General features: G+C 42.8%; 1 long non-coding RNA gene across 1 annotated transcript in view; it reads right to left on the bottom strand.

Moving 5' to 3' along the window:
• Window positions 1-25,579, bottom strand: part of LOC122812790 — a 273,611-nt gene that overhangs the window by 129,172 nt on the left and 118,860 nt on the right. Inside the window, exon 3 of the long non-coding RNA XR_006366567.1 lies at window positions 3,710-3,769. This is a non-coding gene — a long non-coding RNA (uncharacterized LOC122812790). The remainder of the gene's footprint in view (window positions 1-3,709; window positions 3,770-25,579) is intronic.

Genomic DNA, 25,579 nt, shown 5'->3' on the forward strand with positions numbered 1-25,579 from the left:
GTTACTAACCAGCATGGTGGCGCATCCGCACCAGCCTACGGGCATGCATCTCGCGGTTCATAGAGCAGACACCTGCAGCTGTAATACGAAAGAAGTAATATTGGACTACACATCTCCATGGTATCAGCTAGTTGAAATCCTTACATACATAAGTAAAATGTAACTTACTCAGTAGTGGGGCGTTGGGCATATCCTGGGCCTCCTGGATCCATTCGGTCAACTGGTCTTGCTTGCGTTGCTTCAGGTCCGCATGGTGGTGACGGACCTGCTCACCAGTGCGTGGAATGCCAGTAGCACTGGTCAGATCACGAGCCAACTGGTCCCATGCCTCTGCCCTATATGCTCCCCATGAGACCTGGCCCTGCATGAGTTGGGCCTCGTGATGATGGACAAGGAGCCAGACCATGTATCTGGACTCCTCAACGCCCCAACGCTGTGCTCGAAAGCAACGTCCCTCACCTACTCCACTCATTCTGACTGCAGCTCTGTTCTACAATCATTTCTGCTGTGTATTCCCACCTATGGGGCTTATATATGCCGCTTTTCCCGCACATTTCTCTGATTGGCCGTTTTGGAATTGTATCTACTTCACTGAAAATGCTTTCTCATGCTCCATTCTGGATTTTATCCCATATATATGCTATTTCTGCATTTCATGGTATTGCTGTCATGGCTTAGTGGTGTAGTACCTTGACTCTAGTGCATGGTATCCTGGGTTCGACTCTGGCAACTGACTTTTGATTTTCCTGACAGAAATGAGTTGAGGACCTGTCAATCAAACATGCCAAAAGCACTTTTAAGCACTTAAAACCAGGTCTGCGCCGTTTGCGGAGGTAACGCGCACTGGCAGTTAGCTTGTGGGAGCGGCGCAAAGCGGTGTGCTGGGATAAACCTTAATTGGCTAGTGACACACATGTTCAGCTGAGCACAGCTAGTTGCAAACAGTTTCAGCCTGTTAAACCGATGCCTAGCAATGGGCACGCAGTTTGCAGCTTTTTAAACACTACTCAGCTACGGGCACTCCGTCTCACAGCAGCTTAGCTATCAGTACATTTCTAACTATTTTTATTATTGTGTTACTTCAGAATATATGCTCCATTTCATTCCATTTTACAAAAGGGAATACATTTACATTTGTACAATACTGTCAGGGGGCTTTTTAGTTTTTATTTACAAAAAAAAAAAAAAGGTTGTTATGGGGGCTCGAACCCTGCCTGCTTACTCTTAGGCCGGCAACTCTACCGCTAAGCTATTACATCTTGGCTTACTTTGCATATTTAGTTCTTATATCCTTTTCCACTGACTGCTAACTGTGATTGCGCTAGTAGCACACCCGCGCACACGAGCACACACAGTAGCAAACATTTACGGGGTTTAAAAATAAAAAAAAAAGGTTTTAATTTAATTTTATAACATCTCTTCACTTTATACACTGATGGTCTATCGGGGCATGTGTTGTGTAGTGTGTTTATTCACATTTCCATGGCCTCTCTCGTGGCTGTTTACTTTCAGCCATTCTAGTCTTCCGGGGGCATGTCCGCTTGCAGGGCTTAGCCTACAGACACGCCCCCTACTCTCTTACACGGACCGTGTAAGAGTTACTAGTGTGATTCAGCATGCCTCATGCACCTCATGCATATGCATGACATGCTGACATCACACAGTTTAACTGCAGCCTCCGTGTAAGAGTTATAACTCTTACACGGAGGCTTCCTGAATCTGGCCCAATATCTTTCCTAAAACAACAGGATATGTTTATGACACTGTGACAATGTGTTTTCTCAAAAATATGTTTTTCTGCATGAAAAACAGGATATGGCACAAGAACAGATGTTTTTATACAAAGATCCAAATAAAATACAGGATGTTCACACTGTCAGAAAAGCTGATCTCTGACAATGTGTTTTCTCAAAAATATGTTTTTCTGCATAAAAAAACAGGATATGCTTATCAGCATTGGTACAAGAACATATGTTCATATACACAGATCCAAATAGAATACAGAACAATGTGTTTCCTCAAAAATATGTTTTTCTACATGGACATCAGGACACTGTTACAGGATATTCACACTGTCAGAAAAGCTGGTCTCTTACAAGACATTGTTAAACAAGGAAGCTTAGTATTGTTTCTACAGGATAAGCAATTCTCCAAAATAGAATACAGAACAATGTGTTTCCTCAAAAATATGTTTATGCATGACTAAAAAGTGTATATAAAGAGCTGTATAAATCCAACTATGTTAGAGGTATGGTAGGGACACAAGTCCTAAGGTAAATGTTATATCTCTCACATCATCTGTACTATATGAGAAGTAAAGTTGGAACAGTACTTTAAGCCTGCAACGTGTTTCCGTTTGGTTTATTATAAAAAGTTATTTGTTACTGCTCTCTAAAGTTGATGCTGCAAAGTATATTCTCTCATCAGTGTATATTCTGCAAGTTTCTGTATGCAACAGACTGTGAATGCAAATATAACTAGACTTTGAATTTTAGCAGAATCCAGCCAGCAAGACTGAGTGTCTTAAGAACACTGCAAATCCATCACACCATGTGCAGCAAGCAGTAAGCAGAGAGAGCTCAAAATATTTTTTCAGTTAGTGTTAGCACACATTAGTAAGGTAGAGCAGGGGGCATGACCCCCTACACTTCCACAAGTGGGGGACTGTGCCAACCACACCCCCAAAACCAAGTATGTACTAACTCCAAGATTGCACAATACTGGGGAAAAGGGAAAACTTCCTTAATACCTGCTTTCTGTGATCTCACTTTTTTCAAAGCCTTTTGTTGGAATAAAATATCAGTTGATGAAAATGCACATTGTCCTTAGGATTTCCTTTCGCATACACTCTACACTTTCCTCATAACCTCCTAATTTCATAGAATGGAAAACTCATTGAGAATTCTGAAGTCATATGGCAATCAATACCTAACAAATGTCAAAAAGTCAGCTCCTCTGACAAATCACTTCAGAAAATGTTTAGGCTGCGCTTGGCATCTGGTCCCACCCAGAATTAAGCATACAAGTAGCGTGTACCCCTTCAAAAAAGTATCTGTGTTTTCAGAGAGCAAATGAAATGTAATTATAAATAAAGTGCTAATAATAAGATTGGGTATATCTTGGCTGTTAGTTGATTTAACTGCATTTTCTACTGACTTTCAACAAACTGCCTCTTCATACTTTGTCAATAATATTATTATATTTGCTCAATCAAGAATGTATATATCTGAAACCTTTGAACAGTTAGGTATATATTACCGAAAAGGACTTTTTTCATGAAGGCAAGCTTCTGAGCTATTTCACTGTTCCAAGTAACATTTGCTGTTTTTATCATATTATCTCCTTTAAAGTGCATCCAGTCATGTGCTTTCTGATAGAAGTTCAATACATAAGTGACCTAAAAGGGGCAATCAGTACGTATCAAACATACAGTGAAATAGCAAGACCTGAAATCGGCTGTTTCACTATAAAAGCAACCATGGCAGGGCTGCGCCCATCCACCTCTACTACTGAAACATGCTAACTTCAAAATCACTATATCTTGGAGAAAAGAAAACTCTTCAAGATACCACAGTTTTACTCTTATACACAAATCAAACAGCTTGCACATTTGTAAGCATGAATTAGAGTGTCAGTCACAAAATACAATTAACAAATATAGCCTAGTACTCATAATTATGTGGTTATATTGTTTTTTTTTCTTTCTTACCTTTTTGGAGGGCTTTTCTCCAAGCTTCCCCTGAAAGAGGGTCTCAGTCCAGTGGGTAACCTAGTATTCAAAGCACAAACCAATATTTATTTGGAAACATTACCAAAACTTAATCTGATAATATGTTGAAGAAATTGTAACTTTTTTGCAAAATTCTGTGAATCGAACTTTCCATCTAAAATTTTATTTAATAATGCTATAAAAAGACATTGAACTAATTACTTATGACTTATTCACAGATGTGTCTCAATTTAGATAGATAGAGAGATAAATAGATAGATGGTTAGATAGATAAACGGATAGATGGCTAAACAGATAGGCAGGCAAATAAATATGTAGTTCCACTGAGATTAAGCTTAATACCTGCTGCCATGCTAAATTTTTATGTCCTCCTGGCAATAGCTGTAAACAGGGTGACAGTGTGTGCTTCTGAGTTGCAAGTGCTTTGAGGGTACGTGTTTCTGTATAGTGCATTCTAAATTCATGAAGCAGACATGTTCAGAAGAGCTCTTGGCTTTAATTATTTATTTTATTAACCTGATGATATGTTATTAAGAATAATCATTCAATAGACAGGATTCTGTTCTATTTACTTTTATGTAGCATGTGTGCACAGAGCAGTCACCTGATGAAGTTTGTCACTGGTTCCTTTCTCCATTACTCGATAATCTTTCTCTTAGTCTCACGTCGTCATTGTCAGTCAAAGGAACCAGTATTAACTCAGGAGATGGAAAGCAGGCATATTATCACAGTTTTCCTTAACAAGATCAAGATTCCAGTCTTGTAGCTTATTAAACGCAGAAGAGACTGAAAGCAGAAAGTCAGACTACTTCACACCTTTCCATCAAGCATGTGCACAAAGACATTTTCAAACTTTCCTTTACAAAGTCATCATCTCTTACAAGTCCAGTCTTTCCACTGCGATTCAACTATAATTCTATAACTGCCTTAATTTTCTAAAGGGTCAAAGGACATGCCAAATGTTTTGATGACTCATTTGTCATGCATACATGCATGTACACACATAAGCAAACATACATGCGTGCACACGCACACACACACAAGCATATGTGTTGTGTGTGCATCTGCATGTGCATATATATATGTGTAATAAAACAGTGTTCTGTACTTCTGTGCGAGTATACCTGAACAAGGAATAAGCTTGCTGTGTCCTAACCTCCCCAGTTGTTTGTCCCCCACAGGGAAATAACTGCTGATGTGGTTTTATACCTCTCAACTGTACAGATTTTCGCAAAATGTCCAGATTTCTGCCTAATATTTTTTGTTTGTTTTTCATAAAATTGTGGTTTTTCTGGCAAATTAGTGACAAATCATTAAAGACTGAAGTTAGAAAATAATGACAGACATTTCAGTTTCAGACTTCATATCCTTCAGAAAATTCATTCTAATCCAAAATCTGTTATTCTATCAACTTTCTATGTTTGTAAGAGCAATATTTAAAAATTCTCCCTATTTCTGGGCCTTTGTCCCACTTTTATTTATGGCTTTGTCCAGCTTTTTTGCTCTAAGAGGTTGAGAAGTATGTGTGGTTTCCAAGTGGGTGCCAACAGCGATTTCTTTATTTATTTCTTTCGGGAGATTTCTCTCTCTCTCTCTCTCTTGTTAATGTTTCTGCAGTTTTCAGGTTTCAGGGAATGTGAGGAGTTCACTCCACACATGGAAAGTTTAGGGGGGTTGCCCATCAGCAAAAAATATTTGCATTTAATTTTATTGTCGGGTTGATTTTCCAGTCATTTCTGTTTAGGAAGTTGGTTCCATCCAAATTGTAGCTCAACATGTCATACTGAAAACCTTTAACCACATTTATTTAACTTGGCTAAAGCTTATCCAAGGAATTTCATCCTGCATTGTGTAGTTTTAGTCTTGGCAGCAGACAATTCATTTTAGGCGTTGTGTCATTAAGTAAGCAGGATTCTATTAAATTATCAGGGTTCTTGGGATCATTTTGCAATACCCATTTTCTTATCTTACTAGACGCAGTTGTTTTTAACCTGTTTTCTTCTCAAATTTCTAAATTTTTTGCTTTACTGATGCTATCAGGTTCAAAAAAGGCTTTACAATATGCTTTAAATCATGTATTTGTGCACTTGCTAGTTTATGTACAGTAAAAGTCCAGTTCTGAAATTTTATTACTTGTACCTCTGGGGTTGTACCAGATTTAGCTATTAGTTTTTTCTTACATTTATCATAGTTTATGCAATCAATAATTATTTGAAAAGTTGAGACCCACATGAGCGAGTCCTGAAATACAAAGACTAAAATTAATGAAAAAATGGACTTTTATATATCAAGTCCAAGATGGCCAGGCGATGCCTTTACTTGATTAGTAAAGGCATCAACTTGAGAGCAAAAGAAGTTATAACGCCTCTGTACTCGGCACTTATCCGGCCCATAGTTGAGTATAACACCCCATTTGCATATACCGTACTAAGCACCTACAACACTTAGAGAGACCTGAGGTTTCTAACAAAGAAGATCAAGGGGCTGCAGCATGTGCCTTACACAGACTGACTAAAGTCCCTGTCACTACACTCCATATCATACAGACTTCTTAGGGGAAGTTTATGCCTGGCCTACAGAGCAATCCAAGACCCAAACCTAATGAACTTGCTGCATATCCGTAAATCAAATGGGAGTAGGTCTACCTGTTCCAGGGACCTAAATATGGCCAGTGACAAATAGGAGAAACAACAAAGTTCTTGCTGTAAGAAGAAAAATAGCAGCAACAAAATCCAACGTCAAGAGAAAAAACCTTTAATAAAGAAGCAAAGCTTTCGGGTCCACAGCCTTCCTCGATACTAAAACACATTACATCAGCAATTAAGACTTTAAATAGGAACACCAAATCCATCACATGACTACAGCCAGCCAAGCATGTGATAGAGCAACAATTAAAACATTAAAAAGTTACTTAAAATAAATAAAAGTTGAAAATCAAAGTTTGTTCTGTTGTATTTTAACTAAAATATGTTTTAGAGATACAGCACTGTTTAAACCAGGGGGGGGGGGGTCAGCCATCAAACGTAAAATCCATTCATATTCTTTAATTTCAAGCACATTGTTTAGGTCCCCCTCCCCTAATGGATTTATATACTATATCTATTACCCTGAACTTAAATTTATGGGAAATATCAGTGCACAATATGTGCTTACATAATGCATTATTCTCATTTCCCTTACGTATGTCCGATTTGTATTCTGTAATGCGCTCCTTCAAATTTCTAGTGGTTTTACCCACATAAAATGAGGGGCATGACACACAGGTAGCTAAATAGACCACATTGACTTAAATAGGACATGCTGTAGGGACAAGATTTATCTCCCAATGACTGCCACGTCTTTGGCACAGGCTACCAATTCCTGTGAAACAAAGCACCTCTTTGACACTGTTCAACAAAAACCTGGACGAGTGGATGGAGCACCATAAATTCTTACCGGGAATAGCACCCACAGCCCTCCTGGACATGTGTAGTCATCACTAAATGCAATCATGGGTATTGACTAGCATTTCTATGGTATTACATTGGGATGAAATGGCTAGGCTTAAAATGACCTCCAGGTCGATAGCCTTGTAATCTCCTATGATCCTATGATCATATCTCCTTTTCTCTGAGGTACTGTGATCTTGGAGTTGATATATATAAGTCTGGGGAGGAATAGGCATTGTCCCCCACATCCATGTGCAGGTGGGGCTTGGCCCCCATGCAAAAAACAAGTTTAAAGTAGAAGAACAATTTTTGAGATTCGCTCTTCTTCTGCAGTTTTGGTCTTTTTATCTGTCTGTCAGCACTCAGCATTATGAGTGCTGCCATGCAATCAGTCACATCCATGTATATTTTCAGTGCCTCTTCTGTCCCAATCTGTTCAACCCCAGTTCTCTGTGGAGGAAAAGCACTCAGATGTCACTAAATAAGACATGGTCTTTGAGATAGCAGCTATGACGATTGGCATAATCGGCTATTGTCTTTGCTACACCAACCTATGATCACTCCCTACCTGCAACTCCACGATCCACCATAATGGCTGTAGATACCAGCGAACCATGCCAGGATCACAATTAGTCTGACTACAGTAGGGAATTTTAGCACAAATAAGGTTTGTACTTTGCAGCAACTGTACTGTAAGCAACTAAAAATTGTCAAGTTGTTGCCCAGCTGCCCATGCACACATCACCAGTGTAAGTTCCAAAAAAGACAACTGAAGGCAGGATGTATATAAAATCATAGGTTCATTCAGTAATCAGTAAAACAAAAACATTAGTCCTCTAGGCTTTGCAGTTTCAAAAGAAATCAACTGCACTTTAATAAATTTCTCATTACACTGTTCAGCCGACACAGCCCCTCAGGGATACAGGCTGTCTTATAACACAAGCTCAAGACTGTAAGCCTCTCCCAGTCCGAACTTTCACCTGAAACAAAGATACTTACACAAGGTTTTCTCCTTAGGTTAGTCCTGACTGGATTTTCTCTCTCTCCATGCTTCTAGGTCTCTAAGTGAAAAAGAAAAATCTAGCAAAGCTAGACTTTCCACTGTGTGATTCCTTAAACATCTTGGATTAGAGGCAACTTGGGATATATGCAAATTCAGAATTGCCATTTAGTTGAAACACCTGATATCCTTAAAGGGTAATTTGCATATATCCGATGTTGCCTCTAATACAAGAGGTTTAAGGAATCACACAGTGGAAAGTCTAGTCTTGCCTGATTTTTCTTTTTGTTTTTTAACCAATTGGTTTTTCTGTGTGACCTTTTTACTCATTGTTTTAGGTCTCTAAGTGAGGAACTAACTTCCTACCTTTTACCTTCAGATATTTATTATAAACTAGACTGACAATTAAACCTTGTTGCCTACCTAAATGCTGTAAAAATATTATCGTGCATAGCATTAAACCAATAAACATTCTGAGTACGCATTTAAATGTTTAATAGCATATGTTCCCATAGGCAAGACATTACAATATATGATTACATCATGAAATACTGGGCACTGTCAAGTGCGAACACCACAATACAAAAAAAAAAAACTCAAAACAGAAAAAAAAACCTGAACAATCATTTTACAGAAGCATGAACCATCGAACATAAAAAAGTCATGTCTTACCATAACGTTCCATCTGTGTTGTTCATCTTCTTTCATTCATCGGAACTAAGTCAGCCTATTGCCAAGCTCATGCCAGCCAAAAACTCTCGAGCTAAGCTTCTACCCACAATGCCCTTCTCCCTGTTACTCCAACGAGTTTGCCCATGATAGACCAGAAAAGCAGAGGTCTCTTTTGCGCAAATGCCCTAAGACACCACTTGGAACCAAAGTATCCCCCAGGAGCCTCTGGAGGGGAAAGGAGGGTAGGAAGTGATGAATGAAAGAAGATGAACAACACAGATGGAACATTATGGTAAGACATAACTTCTTTATCTGATGTTGCTCATTTTCTTTCCATTCATCACTGATGGGACAGAATCCCATGCTACCTTGAAACACATGGAAGGCCCTTATGGAAGAACGTTCCTGAGTATCATTGAGCCGAAGGCAGCTCTCCCTCTGGAGACCACATCCAATTTGTAATGAGTAATGAAGTGTGAGGTTTAGCCCAAGTGGCTGCTGCACAAATGTCATCAATAGAAGCCCTGGAATGGAAAGCTACAGATGTTGCCATAGATCTAGTGGAATGGGCTTTAACCAGTGGCATAGGTTCTTTTGTGGAAGAGTAAAAGAACCATATACAGTCCCTTAGCCATTTCGATAAAGTATCCTTGGATACAGAATTTCCCATTCTAGGTCCAGAAAAGGAAATGAAAAGCTGGTCAGACTTCCGCACAATTTTGGTTCTGTCTGACTAAAATCTCAGCTGTCTGTGCACATCCAAGGAATGTAGGCTGTACTCTCCTTTATTAGAAAAATTCAGAAAGAACACTGATAGGTCAATGGACTGGTTGATGGAGAAGTCAGAAACAACCTTGGGGAGGAAAAAAGAAGTTATGTCCTACCATAACATTCCATCTGAGTTGTTGAGTCATCACTGATGGGTTCGGTTCCGATCCCTCGGAACAGAGTCATCCTAATACCAAGCTCGCGTACACCAAAAACTCTCGAGCTAAGCTGCTACCCACAATGCCCTTTTCCCAGTTACCTCAGATCGAGTTTGCATGCAACATATAGAAGATAACAGAAAAATGGAGGCCATTTCTGTACAGAATCCCTGAAAAACACCACAAGGACCCAGAAGATCCACCAGGAGCCTTTGGTGGGGGACGGAGAGAGGGTGTGATGACTGGAAGAAGATCAACAACTCAGATGGAACATTTTGGTAAGACATAACTTCTTTATCTGAAGTTGTTAATCTTCCTATTCATCACAGAAGGGACAAAATCCCAAGCTACTTTGAGAACCTGGGTGGCCCTTATGGAAGAACGTTCCTGAGAACCATTGAGCCAAAGGCTGCTCTTCCCCCTGGAGACCAAATCCAATTTGTAATGTTTGATGAAAGCATGGGGTTTAGCCCAAATGGCTGCTGTGCAAATACAATCTATGGCCCTGGAGTGAAAAGTAACAGAAGTTACACTGGCTCTTGTTGAATGAGCTTTGATATGAACAGGTTTAGATTCATTTGTTAAGGCGTATGAAAAGGAAATACAATCTCTGAGCCATTTTGATAAAGTAACTTTTGATACAGCAAATCCTATTCTTGGACCAGAAAAGGAGATGAAAAGTTGATCTGATTTGCAGAAAGACTTAGTCCTGTCCAAGCAGAAACGTAGTTGTCTATGTATGTCTAATGAATGTAGATAGTATTCTCCCTTGTTGGAATATCTTGGAAAAAACACAGGGAATTCAATGGACTGGTTAAAAGAGAAGTCAGACACCACTTTGGGGAGAAAGGATGGATTAGTATGAAGAGATACTCTGTCTTTATGGAAGATTAGATACGTGCTCTTGATGCATAAGGCTTGTAACTCAGATATCCGTCTGGCTGATGTGACCGCTACCAAAAACAGAGATTTCCATGATAGGAAATTAAGGTTACATGTTGCAGCAGGCTCAAAAGGGGGTAGAGAGAGAGAGAGACTGTAGTACCAGAGAGAGATTCCATGTCTTTACAGGTTGCCTGATAGGGGGTCTGCTATGGAAAACTCCACTGAGAAAAGTCTTGCAAAGGTGGGTAGAGATGACAGGAATGCCATCTGAGCTGTTATGAAAATTGGAGATAGCTGCTAAATGGACTCGAATAGTAGAAGCTGATGCCCCATCGTCAAACAACTCGGAAAGGTACTGAAGTATAGCAGCTGCAGGAGTTGAAAAAGGGTCTAGCATCTGATTATTAGACCATATAGCAAACCTTTTCCATTTGTCTCTGTAGAGTTTTCAGGTGGATGGTTTATGGGAGGCCAGAATAATATCGCAGACAGGTGAGGAGAGGGTTTCATGCCTGGTGACTAACGGAAGGGGAGAAACCAAGCTGTCAGCTTGACAGTGGACAGATTTGGGGGAGTCAAACCTTGGGGGTGAGATATTAGGTTCTGACGAGTGTCCAGGATCCAAGGAGGTTGTAATAGGTGAGGCTGGATGAAGGGGAACCATACTTGTCGAGGCCAGAAAGGGGCAATGAGGATCACTTTGCATCTCAACCAAATTGCTTTCTTTAGGAACAGGGGTATCAAAGGTATCGGAGGATAGGCATAGAGGAGACCCGTGGGCCAATCGTGAGTCAAAGTTTCTCTCTGTGATTCCCCATCTGAGGGGAAAGAGGGCAAAGAAGCTAAAGCAGTTTTTGTTTGAAGTGGAAGCAAAAAGATTGCAGCAAGGCTGGCCCCAATGACTGAAAATTTCTGCCATCACATTCGGGTTGAGACACCACTCGTGTGGATGGAGAATGCATCTGCTTAGCCAGTCCACAATCACAATGGAGCTTCCCGAGATATGAGTTGCTATCAGAAAGCGGTTGGAACCTATCGCCCAATGCCAAATTCTCATGGCCTCTTGACATAAGGGGTAGGATTTGGTCCCTCCCTGTTTGTTTATGTACCAGACTACGGACATATTGTCTGACTGGATTGCAGTCATTCCTGATGGAAGGAGCAGATGAAGTGCCTGCAACGCTAACAGCACCGCTCTCAACTCCAGGACATTGATATGCAAGTTGGTCTCCAAGCTGGACCACGAGCCTTGGACTGTCTTTCCCTGAAAATAGCCCCCCCCCCCATCAGGGAAGCATCCGTGGTTACCGTGGCATTGGGTTGAGGAGTCTGGAAGGGGTAGCACCAAAGATTTTCATCTGCTGTCATCCACCAAAGAAGATCTTGCTTGTAGGAATTGGTGATGAGGATCTGTGAGTTTAGAGGATGAAGATGGGATATCTACTGGGACAAAAGGAGCCATTGTAACAGTCTAATATGCAAACTTGCCAGGGAAACAATCAGGATGGCTGCTGCCATAGACCCCAGAGCCTGTAGAACTTCTCTTGCTGACACCTTTCTTCGACAGAGTATGACTTGTACTTGTAATCTCAACCTCTGACATCTGTGAGGTGGGAGAGAGACCTGGCTTGTTTGAGTGTTGAATGCTGCTCCTATAAATTCCAATTGTTGGGTAGGATGAAGATTAGATTTTTCCCAATGTATTGTGATGCCTAGAAACTCCACCAGTGCTAGAGTGTAGTGGAGGGCCATGACCAGTAGGTGCTTGGTGGGGGCAGAGAGGAGCCAATTGTCTAGATATGGAAAAACCTGGAATCCCTGTAGTCTCAGATGAGCTGTTGCCACTGCTAGGCATTTCGTGAACACTCTGGGGGCCATCAAGAGACCGAATGGCAGGGCTCTGAATTGGTAATGATTGGCTCCCAGCCGGAAGTGAAGACGACTCCTGGAGCACTTGTCCAATTTGATGTGGTAATACGCATCCCGGAGGTCTATCGAGCAGATCCTCACACCCTCCCAAAGAAATGGGAGAGTGGATTGTATCGTGACCATGCGGAATTTGGTTTGAACCACTGATTTGGTTAGCTGGCTGTGATCCAAAATGGGTCTCCAGTCCCCGGTCTTTTTTGGCACCAAAAAGAATCTCGAGTAGAAACCGGATCCGCACTGGTCTGGGGGGACTTGATGGATGACTCGTTTTCGACACAGCTTTCTTATCTCTGAAGCTGCCTCTTCCCTTTGACTGGGTTGAACATTGGGAAGGCATTTTGGAGGTTTTGGGTAAGATATTAGAGGGATGTAATAACCTCTGGAAATTATTCTCTGCACCCACTGATCACTTGTAATAGAGTGTCAGAGAGTTTGGTGCACAGAAAATCAAGCCCCAACTGCTTCCAGAGGAAAGCAACCAGGCAGCACTTCAGGAGTGCTGATAAGGTCGTCTGAAGAATGAATCCCTGGAGTCCTGGTTTCGGGGTCCCCCTCTGCCCCTAAAGGTGTGTCTTCCACTATTGGAATCCCCTCTGCCTCTGGGGGAATCCTCACCACGTTCACTGCAGAAAGGGCCTTGAGATTTTTTGTGCCATATCTTTCCACTCCTCTGGTTCCTGGAGAAAGAGCACTGAGGTTTGGAAAAATGTAGGCCAACAGCAGACAAGGTTTTTCCATATTGTTCACATCTGGCTAATGTGTCCTTTACTTTGGAACTGAACAAAGCAGATGGTTTGATAGGGGCATTCAAGAAGGAAGACTTGAAGGAGTCCGCGAGATCACAAATGCACATCCAGGTGTGGTGTCGTGTAACTACACCTGCACACGCAGCTCTAGCTGCCCCTTTGGTTGCATGAGACAGCAACCTCATGGATGAGTTGGAGATCGACTCTAGGCTAGAAAGCTGAGAAGCAACTTTATCACGTGCCCCATCAGATACGTGACCCGCGAGGGTTCCAGAGAGTTCAGAGATGGGATCCATTTGGAGCCTTGTAAAATGTGCCAAATAATTCAGAGACCTGACTGCAAAGGTCGCTGAGGCAAAGACTCACTTCCTTAATCTGTCCACCACCCAGGACTCTATGTTGGGTGGGTGGACAGTAGGACTTTTCTTCGCAAGGTCCTTTTTTGTGGCGGCTGCCACCACCATAACATCTACTGGCAAGCCTCTAGACCAATGGGGCTGCTCCTCTGGTGGGAAAGTATCTTGTCCAGTCTCCGGGAAATTACCTCAGTGGAATCAGGTTTCTTCCATGCACACTGCACGATGAGCTGGACTAACTCATCAGCAGGTGGGGTCACCCAAGAAATAGAGGGCCAAGAGCGGAAAGCCTGCAGGAATACAGACTCCTCCAAGGAAGGATTGGAGGGCTTCCAGTCACCCCTCTGCTTCAATATTTCCAGGATGTCTCCAAAGGAGACATCATCCAGAGGTGACTGTGGGGACCCTTCCCCATCATTGTAATCCATATCCTCAGTGAGGGACTCCTCCAGGGAGTCCAGATGTTTCATCTTACATGCTTTCTTCTGAGGGGGTTCTTCAGTAGGAACGTCTGAAGAAGACTCGAAAAGGAGATTACCCTGGATAGGGGTTTCGCTCTCGGTGTACTGGGGAGGTGGTTCATGATATCTGTAGCTCAGAGGGAGCAGAGGAAAGGTCCAATGGAGGAGGAACACTTCCAGAAGCAAGCACCCTCTCCATCACCTGGAAATCTGGTCCGCCCGAAGAGGAATGGGAGCCCGGAACTGAGGAAGACAATCTCAGAACCAGGGTCACACCCCGCTCCGCACAGCCTGCTCCCAGGGACAGAGTCTCAAGCAAAACCAGGGCAGGTGTCACCCCTGGCTCCAAAGATGAAACCAATAAAAAACCTGGAACTGTACTGGGAGCCAAAGGTTCCACCCCCCCCAAGCATGAGATTGAGGGAGGGATGGTTTCGAAGTAACCGAAACCCAAAGGGGGGGCCTCGAAGCCTCAGAGAGAGTCACTGTCAGCACTGAGGAGAGGGTTCCCACCAAGGACGTCAGAACTATTGGCCTCAGAACTGAAGGATCCAAGAGAGGAGAATAAGTGGGAGTCATGGGGGCAATATACTCAAAACCCAGATTGGGTGGGTTTTTGGAAAATTTGTAATCCCTCTAGCTGTCAACAGCCAATCAAACAGATGCACCACATCCAATTCAGATGGACTCCTGATGGACTTTACCGACACTCTGGAGGGGAAGTCAGGTCGGTCCAAAAAAGGGCTATAAGCTTGTCCTGAAAATGTGTCCAAACATGAGGAGTACTGGGTCCATGGTGTAGGAAAAGTCAGCAGTGAAGATTCCAACTTGGAGACAGGCAGAAGGGGCACTACCGGTGCCAAGAAAGAGCTCAGAGCCGAGGCAATAGCTGGAGTGGACGTCATTATCAGCTCCGGAGAGATAGACAGCAATAAGGCTGGAGCTGTGACCACACTTGGAACCATAAAAGTCAGTGCTGAAGGTGGTGACGATGCAGACATCATAGTAATGTCCACAGAGGCCACTGGAGCTGAGCTCTGAACCGAAGTGGTCAGAGCCAAGGGAGCAATCTTATGCTCCGTAGAAGACTTGTGGGCCTTATGCTTATGAGGCTTACCCTTATCACCGGCCAGTGAAGAGGGGTCAAAATGAGGACATTTATTGTCCTTCGGAGAGGTTAAGACCTCTGATGCAGAAAGAGCCTCTGCAAAAGGTGAAGAAAGCAGGCCTTTCAAAATAAGTTTATTTGTCCTTTCATTCAGCATCCGCTGACTGAAACCCAGACAAATCTGGCAAGGAGGTTTCACAGACAAGTGGGAAACCCCCAGACAATAGACACAATCATCATGTAAGTTGCTGTTGGGGAGTTTGTCATTGCAGGAAGTTCAGTGTTTGAACCCGAGGTCACTTTTTTATTCAGACATAGCCAGTATACAATCCAACAAGCCAAAAAGGTTATAGAAAAGAAGAAGAAATACCAACAATGGTATTAAGAATACCACAAGGGTAGAGAAAGGTGTTTACCAATGATGGTAAGAGAAAGATACCCATGGGTAGAGCTAGGTATAGGTAACAAGGTGGAAAAAGTTAGAAGAGAAAACGTTTCCAAAATACAATAATTTTTTAGAAAATACAACACTTAGCTGAAGAGCTCGGTGAAACGCTGCTATATGGCTGTGCGGCAAACGAGATCTGAGGTAACTGGGAGAAGGGCATTGTGGGTAGCAGCTTAGCTCAAAAGATTTTGGTGTATGTGAGCTTGGTATTAGGCCGACTAGGTTCCGAGGGATTGGAACCGAACCCATCAGTGACGAATAGGAAGGGGATTAACAACTTCAGATGGATTTGTTCGGAGTGATACTCTGCCCTTGTGAAAGACCAAATAGGGTCTTTTGATGCAAAGTGCCTGTAGCTCCGAAACCCACCTGGCTGATGTAATGGCTACCAATAACAAGGATTTCCAAGACAAGAATTTCAGGTCACACTTTGCTGCAGGTTCAAAGGGGGGGGGGGTTTTAGTCAAAGACTGTAGAACTAATGTGAAGTTCCATGGCTCTATAGGCTGTCTGACAGGGGGCCTGATGTGTGAAACTCTTTTGAGAAAGGTTTTACATAAACATTGTAAGATAAGAGGTGTACTGTCCAGCCCATTATGGTAATTTGAAATTGCAGCCAGATGTACTCGTATGGTAGAGGCTGCAGCACCATCCTCAAAAAACTTAAACAAGTATTGCAAAACTGCTGTGACCAGAGCTGAATATGGATCTAGTTTGCTATCCTTTGACCAGAGAACCTTTTCCATTTGTCTTGATACAGTCATCTGGTGGATGGTTTATGAGAGGCCAGGATAATATCCTGAACAGGTGAGGTGAGATAAGCCTGCCTGGCAATTAACAGAAGTGGAAAAACCAAGCTGTCAGCTTGAGACTGGACAGATTCGGGTGGCTCAATCCTTGGGGGTGAGCAATCAGATCTTTAAGAGGGTCCAGAACCCAGGACAGGCATACCAGATGAGGCTGAAGGAAGGGGAACCAAACTTATCGAGGCCAAAAAGGGGCTATGAGGATCACTTTGCATTTCAACTGATGAGCTTTCTTTAGCAACTGCGGAATCAGAAGAATGGGGGAATAAGCATAAAGATGTCCCATGGGCCAATCGTGAATCAGAGCATCCCTTGAGGACTCCCCTTTGGGGAGAATAGGACAAAACAGCTGCTGCATTTGTTGTTCAATGGAGGGGCGAAAAGGTCACAGCACAGCTGGCCCCAGTGGCTGAAAATTTCTGCCGCCACATTGGGATTGAGGGACAACTCGTGGGGCAGAAGAATACATCTGCTCAACTTGTCCACAATCATTTTGGAACTCCCTGGGATGTGCATTGCTATCAGAAAGCAGTTGGAAGCTATCACCCACTGCTAAATCCTCATGGCCTCTTGACACAAGGGGTAGAACTTGGTTCCTCCTTGCTTGTTGATATACCAGATTACTGACATGTTGTCTGACTGAATTGCAATTCTCCCAGAAGGAAGAACCGGATGAAATGCCTGCAATGCTAACAGCACCACTCTCAGTTCCAAAACATTGATATGCAGGTTGGCCTCCAAAGTCTTTCCCTGGAAATGGCCACCCCACCTGATCAGGGAAGCATCCATGGTCACAATGGCCTTGGACTGAGGGGACTGGAAATGGCGACTCCAAAGTTCTGTGTCTGACCTCATTCACCAAAGAAGGTCTTGTTCGCAGGAGTTGGTTATCTGGATCTGGAAATATAGAGGGTGGTGATTCAGGAACCACTGAGAAAGAAGAAGCCATTGCAGAATTTGCATGTGCAGCTTGGCAAGAGGCACTATCGAGATTGAAGCTGCCATGGATCCTAGGGTCTGAAGAACCTCTCTCATTGAGACTTTGTTTTGACAGAGTATCACCTGGGGTTGAAGCCTAAATCTCTGGAGTCTGTGAGCTGGGAGCAACACCAGACAGGATCGGGTGTTGAGGACTGCTCCATCTATCTGCTGGGTAGGGACCAGGTTTGACTTCTCCCAATCAACAGTTATCCCCAAAATCTCTGCCAGGGAAAGTGTGTATTGTAGGGCTGTTACCAGAAGGCACTTGGTGGGGGTGGTGAGGAGCCAATCATTCAAATATGGAAATACCTGGAATCCTTGCAGTTTCAAGTGAGTTGTGACCACTGCCATGCACTTTGTCAACACTCTGGGGGCTGTAGAGAGACCAAATGGCAGGGCACAAAACTGGTAGTGATTGGCTCCTAGCCAGAAGTGAAGCGGACTCCTGGAGTATTTGTCCATTTTGATATGGTAATACACATCCCGGAGATCTATCGAGCACATCCAATCACCCTCCGTCAGAAAAGGAAGGATGTACTGAACCGTGACCATCCAGAATTTGGTTTGGGTGACAGACGTGTTCAAGCTGCTGAGATCCAGAATGGGTCTCCAGTCCCCTGTCTTTTTCGACACCAAAAAGAATCTTGAGTAAAATCCAGATCCACATTTGTCTTGTGGGACTGGTTGGATGACTCGTTTTTGGCATAGCTTTATTATTTCTGAAGCTGCCTCTTCCCTCTGACTGGGTGGATCGTCGGGAAGTTTTGTTGGAAGTTTCAGATAAGAAATAAGGGGAATGGTGTAACGTCTGGTAATTATACTCTGCACCCAATGATCGGTGGTAATAGAGTGCCAGGCAGCTAGGTGCAGAGAGAAATGACCCCTGACTGCTTCCAGAGGCAAGCAATTGGGCAGCTCTTCAGGAGCGCTGGTAAGACTGTCCATAGAAAGAGTCTCTGGAGCCTTGGTTATGTAGACCCCTCTGCCTCTATAGGGGCATCTTCTGGAGTTGTTACCCCCTCTGCCTCCGGGGGTATCATCACCACGTGTGACATGGTAAGGACCCTGAGATTTATTATGTCTCATCTTCCCACTCCTCTGGTTCCTGGAAAAGGAGCATTGAGGATTGGAAAAATGAAGGCCTATGGCAGAAAGGGTCTTACCATCCTGCCCGCAACTGGCTAGCGTGCAGGAATCCGTGAGGTCACAAATGTGCATCCAGGTATGATGCCTCATAACAATGCCTGAACCCGCAGCTCTACTCGCCCCTTCAGTTGCATGTAAAAGCAATCTCATGGATGAGTTGGAGATCGATTCCAGGGTAGCAAGCTGTGAGGCAACTTTGTCCAGTACCTCATCAGGCAACTGTCCTGTGAGTGTTCCAGAGAGTTCTGAGATCAAGTCTCTTTGGAGCCTCGTAAAATGTGCCAAATAGTTCAGGGACCAAATGGCAAAGGTCGCTGAAGCAAATACTCACTTCCCCAATCTGTCCACGGCCTGGGACTCCCTGTTGGGCGGACGGACAGCAGGACTTTCTTCAGCCAGATCCTTTTTCATGGCTGCCGCCACTACCGTAGTGTCAACTGGTAACTCACTGGACCAGTGTGGGTTCTCCTTGGGAGGGGAAAGAATTTTGTCAAGTCTCTGAGGGATCGCCTCAATAGAGTCAGGATTCTTCCATGCGTGTTGCACAACAAGTTGGACTAGCTCATCGGCAGATGGGGTCACCCACAAGGTAGATGGCTGGGCATGGAAAGCCTGCAGAAACATGGACTCCTCAGAGGAAGGGTTGGAGGACTTCCAATCACCCCTCTGCTTTAACATTTCAAGGATGTCTCCAAAGGAGACATCATCAGGGGGTGACCATGGGGACCCTTCACCATCATTGTAGTCCATGTCTTCTGTTAAAGACTCCTCAGGTGAGTCAATGTGCTTCCTCTTACGCAATCTTTTTCATGGGGGCTCCTCAGTGGGGACATCCGAGGAGGACTCAGAAGAGCAGGTACCCTGAACTGGGGTTTCCTGTGGCTTCCCTGCCCGGTGTCCCAGGGAGGTGGTCTGTGGCAGCTATAGCTCTGGGGGAGATAACTGGGGTTCCGACATCAGAGGAATGCTTCTGGAAGTGACAGCCCTCTCCATCACATGGAAATCAGGTCCACCTGAAGAGGAATGGGAGTCCGGAACCGAGAAGGACAACCTCAGAACCACGGTCACACCCTGCTCCATTGAACCCGCTCCCAAGGATGGAGCCTTAAGCCAGATTTATGCAGATGAGGCTACCGAGACCAAGGATGGAAACAAAGGACTAGAAGGAACCGTGCCCCAAACCGAGGAGCCTGCCACCCAATCACGAGATTGATCAGGGACCAGTTCAGCAGGAACCGAGGACCAAAGAGACGGACCCAGAGCCTCAGTGAGGTCCACTACAGGTGCCGAGATGGGGGGGTTCTGAGAAGGATGCTGGAGCAGAAGGCTTCGGAACCAGGATGGCCGAAGGAGGAGAATAGGACAGAGTCCATGGAGAGGTCAACCCAAGTCCTGCCAGAGGATGGGTCTTGGAAGGCATGGGTATCCCCCTGGCTACCAACAGCTGATCCACAAGATGCACCACATCAAGTTCAGAAAGGCTCCTGGTGGATCTAGTGGATACTCCAGATGGGGAGACAAGTTGATCTAAGAATGGGCTATACAGTTAGCCTAAGAACGGGTCTATGAATGGGGAGTATCGGGTTCATGGTGTGTGATCTGCTGGCACTGAAGTCTCGAGTTTAGAGACAGAAAGTAGTGGACTCAAATCCAGTGTTGCAGTAATAGAGCTCAGTGCCAAAGGGACACTTGCAGCTGAAATGGGAGGTTCAGTCATCACTGCAGAGATTGGCATCAAAGGCATGCACTGTGCCAAAATGGCCACAGGTGCTGAAGTCATAGCAGGTGTGGTGAGGTCTATAGTCAATGCCGGAAGAAGCATCGGAGCCGGCAATGAAGTCGGCACTGATGTAGCAACAGTCAAAGTGCTCGGAGCAGACCAGAATGGTGCCAAGGAGGCAGGCTTATGCTCCAAGGATAACTTCTGAATATTTGGTTTTACAGACTTACCCTGGTCACCCAAGGGTGAAGAGGGAACCGAATGGGGCCTTTTCTTAACTTTCATAGGAGGGGTTGAGACTTCCTTCACAGAAAGGGCCTCTGAAAAGGGAGATTTTAGTAGTCCCTTCAAGATTAGTTTATTCTTGCACTCGTTTAGAGTGCATTGGCTGAAACTCTGGCAAATCCCACAGGGAGGCTGCACCGAAAGGTGGGGGAACCCCCAAACAATAAACACAATCATCATGAGTGTCGCTATTAGGTAGTTTACCATTATACAAGGTACAGTGTTTGAAACCAGATGTACCCTTCTTAGCCAACATCTTGAGAAGTAATCACAACAATTCAAACTTCAGAAGAAAGAACAGAGAAGGAATACCAACTATGGTATTCAAGGAATACCACAAGGGTAAAGACAAAAGGGCAGTACCAGCAATGGTTCTGAAAGAGGTTACCAATGGGTAGAAATAGAGAGAAAAAAATATCTAACACTACTGTAATTCGACAGGAATAGCTCACAAAATTTTAGAAACAAACTAGTTTAGATACAAATATCAAATAAGTTTCCACTTAGCTGAGAGCTTGGCTGAAATGTGGCTTTACGGCTATGTGGCAAATGAGATCTGAGGTAACAGGGAGAAGGGCATTGTGGGTAGAAGCCCAGCTTGAGAGTTTCTGGCTGGCGCGAGCTTGGTAACTCAGTTCAGAGGGCTCGGAACCGAACCCATCAGTGATGAATGGAAAGAAGATTAACAACATCAGATCTACACTTTGTGTGGGGGGGGGGTCCAAATTTACTTGCACCACCATACACCCCCCAGACATAAATTTATCAAGTCAACAATTGCACCATGTAGAAGAAGTGAGAAACCTCCCTACTAAAGTGGATCATTGCTATAGTGCATTAAAGCCCACACCAGCAAGGATCCCCAACATAAAGGCACCATATTAAATACTATAAAACCCACCTGAAAAACAAACATAACCTGCCCACAATCACCTAATAACTGTAATCCCAACAAACAACTAAACACATACCCAAACGTGATTCAGCATTATTTCACTTTGGGCTTACTATCATTCACTCTTATCTACAATCACTCGTTTCTGAACACTGATAAATACTTTATCCTTTTGTGCACTCGCACAAATGACCGACAACCATACTGATTTACATATATATATATTTTACAGAAAAGGAAGCAAGAGAAAGGGAGACATGCATATGCATTCACGTGCACACACACACACACACACACACACACACACACACACACACACACACACACACACACTATTATAGTAAGGTACACAGTACAGAATCACTCACTGATCTCACAATCAAAACACACAGCTTGTTTTGCCTAATCTAATCTTTAACAGGAATATTTTACATTTTTCACACACAAACACACACTGACACATGCACGCTCATGTAGGCACACGTACAGACTCACATACTAAAACACCTTAAATTAATGTGCAATAATTGCAATAATACAAGTTAACTGGGCATCCCCAAATATCATTGCAGTAATGTTGTTTGATAACTCGTTTTGATTTTAAACTAGACACAGTTCTGCTTATTACCCTTGTGTTCCCTAACTACATCTGCAAATTCAGCACTTGAGGTTCATATAATACATATATAATGGTACAACTATCTTCTGTCTGATTTGCTTCCCAAAAGCCAGCATCAATCTGCTGAGTTCATACACTCTTTTCTTATACTCTGCCCGGCCCAAGGAGACCTACTCCACGCCAAGCTGCAGTAGTACAAGGCTTACTGATAATTGTGGCCTGTGCTGTGGGAACGTCTCCAGAGAATTCAAGCACGTCATTCTCCTCCCGCACTTGGTACTCTATGTTCCTGGGTGTTGGCTGCATTGTTTTGTTGCAGCCTGATCTCTGGTTTCTAGTTTTATTAAAAATGCAACAACGAGGTTTGTATTTCTTTTAATCTAGGACTTAACATATAAATTTAATGTTCACTTGATTCACTTGGCAGGTACAAGAAACCAAAACATTTCTTCTTTTACAGAAAGCTACACCAGTATGATTTATACAACATATACACTATGAAATGTCTATACAAGCATCATCTTTGATCAGAATGTAAACACCTTTTCTAACATCTTAACAGATTTGGAGCAAGATTAGGTCTACAAAAATATAAACTCTTTGTGTCTGCAGTCCAAAAATAAAAAAAAATGTCATTAGTATAGTGTCACAAAGCAGTGCGACTTTTTTACTGATTAAAATAATACAAAAGTTTGAATTTTGACAAATCAGGAGCCATGCCTTGAGGGACATGTCATGAAAATGACATATTTTATGCCATAGTTTTCTAGTGCAGGGTATATAACTATTTTTAGAAATGTTTGAGCAAAGCTCACAGGTAGTAATGGTGAACAACTGTATGATAGCATTAGCCACTGCATCCACTATAGTAATAAAAAATCAGAAACAGAGCTTAATAAATGTATAGCCCCACTTCTGTATATATATATATATATATATATATATATATATATATATATATATATATATATATAGCAAGTAAATGTCAATGTCAAAGGGCTGGCTTGTACTGATTAGTGGTGCTGTTAATGGAAAACATTTCATGCCAAAAGTTCCTGTTGTTATGGCCTAAATCTTATAAATGGTAGTTGTCATATACGGCAGGGAAGGAGGGAATATTGGAAAGGAAAGTTTACAAGACTGTGTGTTATATTTACATAGTCAGTTCTTATGGTTTTCAGTATATTCAGATCAAAATGTAATTTACATACTTTGCAGATATCTTTGTAACAAAGCAACTGGAAAATTCCTTTCAAGACACACAAAAAAAAATCTACTTCTAAAAAAGTAACAACTATTGTGTTCATTAAATGGTTTGACAAAATAGGTACACTGCAGGTTGTGAGAATAATTACAAACTACTGGAAAATGTTACAATGTGGTACCTAAGGATCATCTACCAAATCAATAAAATAAAGAAGGTAAATAAAACACTTGCGGGCTCACAAGTCGAAGTAGCCCATATATTCACTCAAACTTTCAAATAGAGTTAGCTTGTGAAACTTCTTCTTAAGCAAGCTGCATACTCACCCTTGATGCCCGGAAAATGAGAAAGCTGGTGGGTCTATTCCTACACCAAGTACTTGTTCCAGTGCTGACAGTAAGGTGCAGTGCAGTATTTGGGGGTTACTGCACTCCTAAGGTGATATCCTGCAGATGAAATGTCAGATTGGGCAACCATATGCCTGAGGGGGTGGTAGCTTAGTTGGAGTCCCTTAACGACTGTACTTTTTTTCTTCTCACTAGCAAATTTCCTACTCACCTCATCATTCAGGCCCTGTATCCATATCATTCAGGCTGTGTATCCAAATCCCCTAACTCTGTTGGCAACCTCATAGCTGGGATTACATTGCATGACTTTCTAACATCTGAAATGTCATGCCTATACTCTCTTCTCTCTCTGCCTAATACGTTAGTCAGTCACTAATATGAAGCTGTTTGGTATGACATTTTTGATAATCAGACTCTGGTTATTTGGATCTAATAATGAATTATTCTTCAAGTAACTTGCCAGCCTTCCCTTTAGAATTTTCCCTTTATTTTTTTTTCTAAATGTGGGGGGGGGGGGGTTTGAGCTGAATTACTCAGCTAGCAAATTTGCTGTGTTGCTGTGCTCAGTGAAGGCAGCACTAGTTCATCACACTGCTATGTACTGGCTTTGCTGTTTCAGACATGGATGTAGAAGGCCTTGTTATTGTCTTTAACCTGTGAAGCTATCTTAACTTCATAACTGGCCTTGCTGGACATAATTAGGCCTCATAGTTTCCTGTTTAGTTTAATTAAAGAGCTCCTATCATTATGGGAGTCACTGTTCCTGATTTTAGCCATGACATTTTTTCCTTTTGTTATATACCCTATTAAGGTTAGGATTCCACCAGTGAGGTTTATTTTTGGACTTTGTTTTGGGCTTACCTCTAATAGGTACAGCAGCCTTTATAAGGTCATTTACATGGTTGCACAGATCTTCTGGACAATTCCACATAGGTTGCTGTGAACTCGGGGGTAGGGTAGGGAAGGGCATTGAATTCGTACAAACTATCTCTTAATAGGATGTAGCTTGCTTTGGAAGAGTTCCTGTTACATGTTTTGCTGGGGGTACCAAGTTGAATTTTATTTTGAATTAAACAACTATGTGGTCCAATCTCACTAGTAAGGATGTGATACGGGGGGGGGGGGGGTGTAGTGGTGTAGTGATTTTCCATATTGGTGTACCAGGTCCAGCATATTTTGAATCTCTGGTGTGTGTATGTCAAGGTTTTTTTTTTATTATTAAAGTCCAAGAATCATTGTGCCTGCGAGTATGAGGCAGTTTATGTTTCCCAGTTTATACAAGGGTAGAACTCATGAATAAGTTTTCCAAGGGCATGCAGGGTGACCTATAGTTTGCTAGGATATAGTATGGGACTTTTTCTATGCTGATTTGCAAGTGAATAAATTCCAGGCCATCGTCCTCTTTATCCAACCTAAAGTTATTGCTTGTTGCTACTATAGATTGAGACTTCTCCAGCTTTTGTCCCTGTCAGTGTAGCTGATGGTCTAAATGTGTGGAAGGCACTGAAACCTTACACTGCTGGAAAACTTTCTGTGGATTTAAATCATGTCACCGTAACAGCACAGATCAAAAACAAACAGAATGAGGCTCGCCACAGCACGAAATACACCAAGAAAACATTTTATTAACTGCAGTAACAAGTCTGATGAAGCGTTGTGAAACGTGAAAGTGCTTACTTTGGTTACTGCAGTTAATAAATTGTTTTCTTGGTGTATTTCGTGCTGTGGCGAGCCTCATTCTGTTTGTTTTTGAGCTATTGCATTGATTCTGAAGAGGCTCCTAACCCAGAAGTTGTTTTGTTTGACTTTTCCCCGTAACAGCACAGATGTCTATATTCTCCAGAGTGAGGAGAGCTTGTAGGGTGTGGAGTTTCGTGTTTAGGCTCC

The sequence above is a fragment of the Protopterus annectens genome, chromosome 10.part0, assembly GCF_019279795.1.
Source record: "Protopterus annectens isolate FY-2018-M chromosome 10.part0, PAN1.0, whole genome shotgun sequence".
NCBI lineage: Eukaryota > Metazoa > Chordata > Ceratodontiformes > Protopteridae > Protopterus > Protopterus annectens.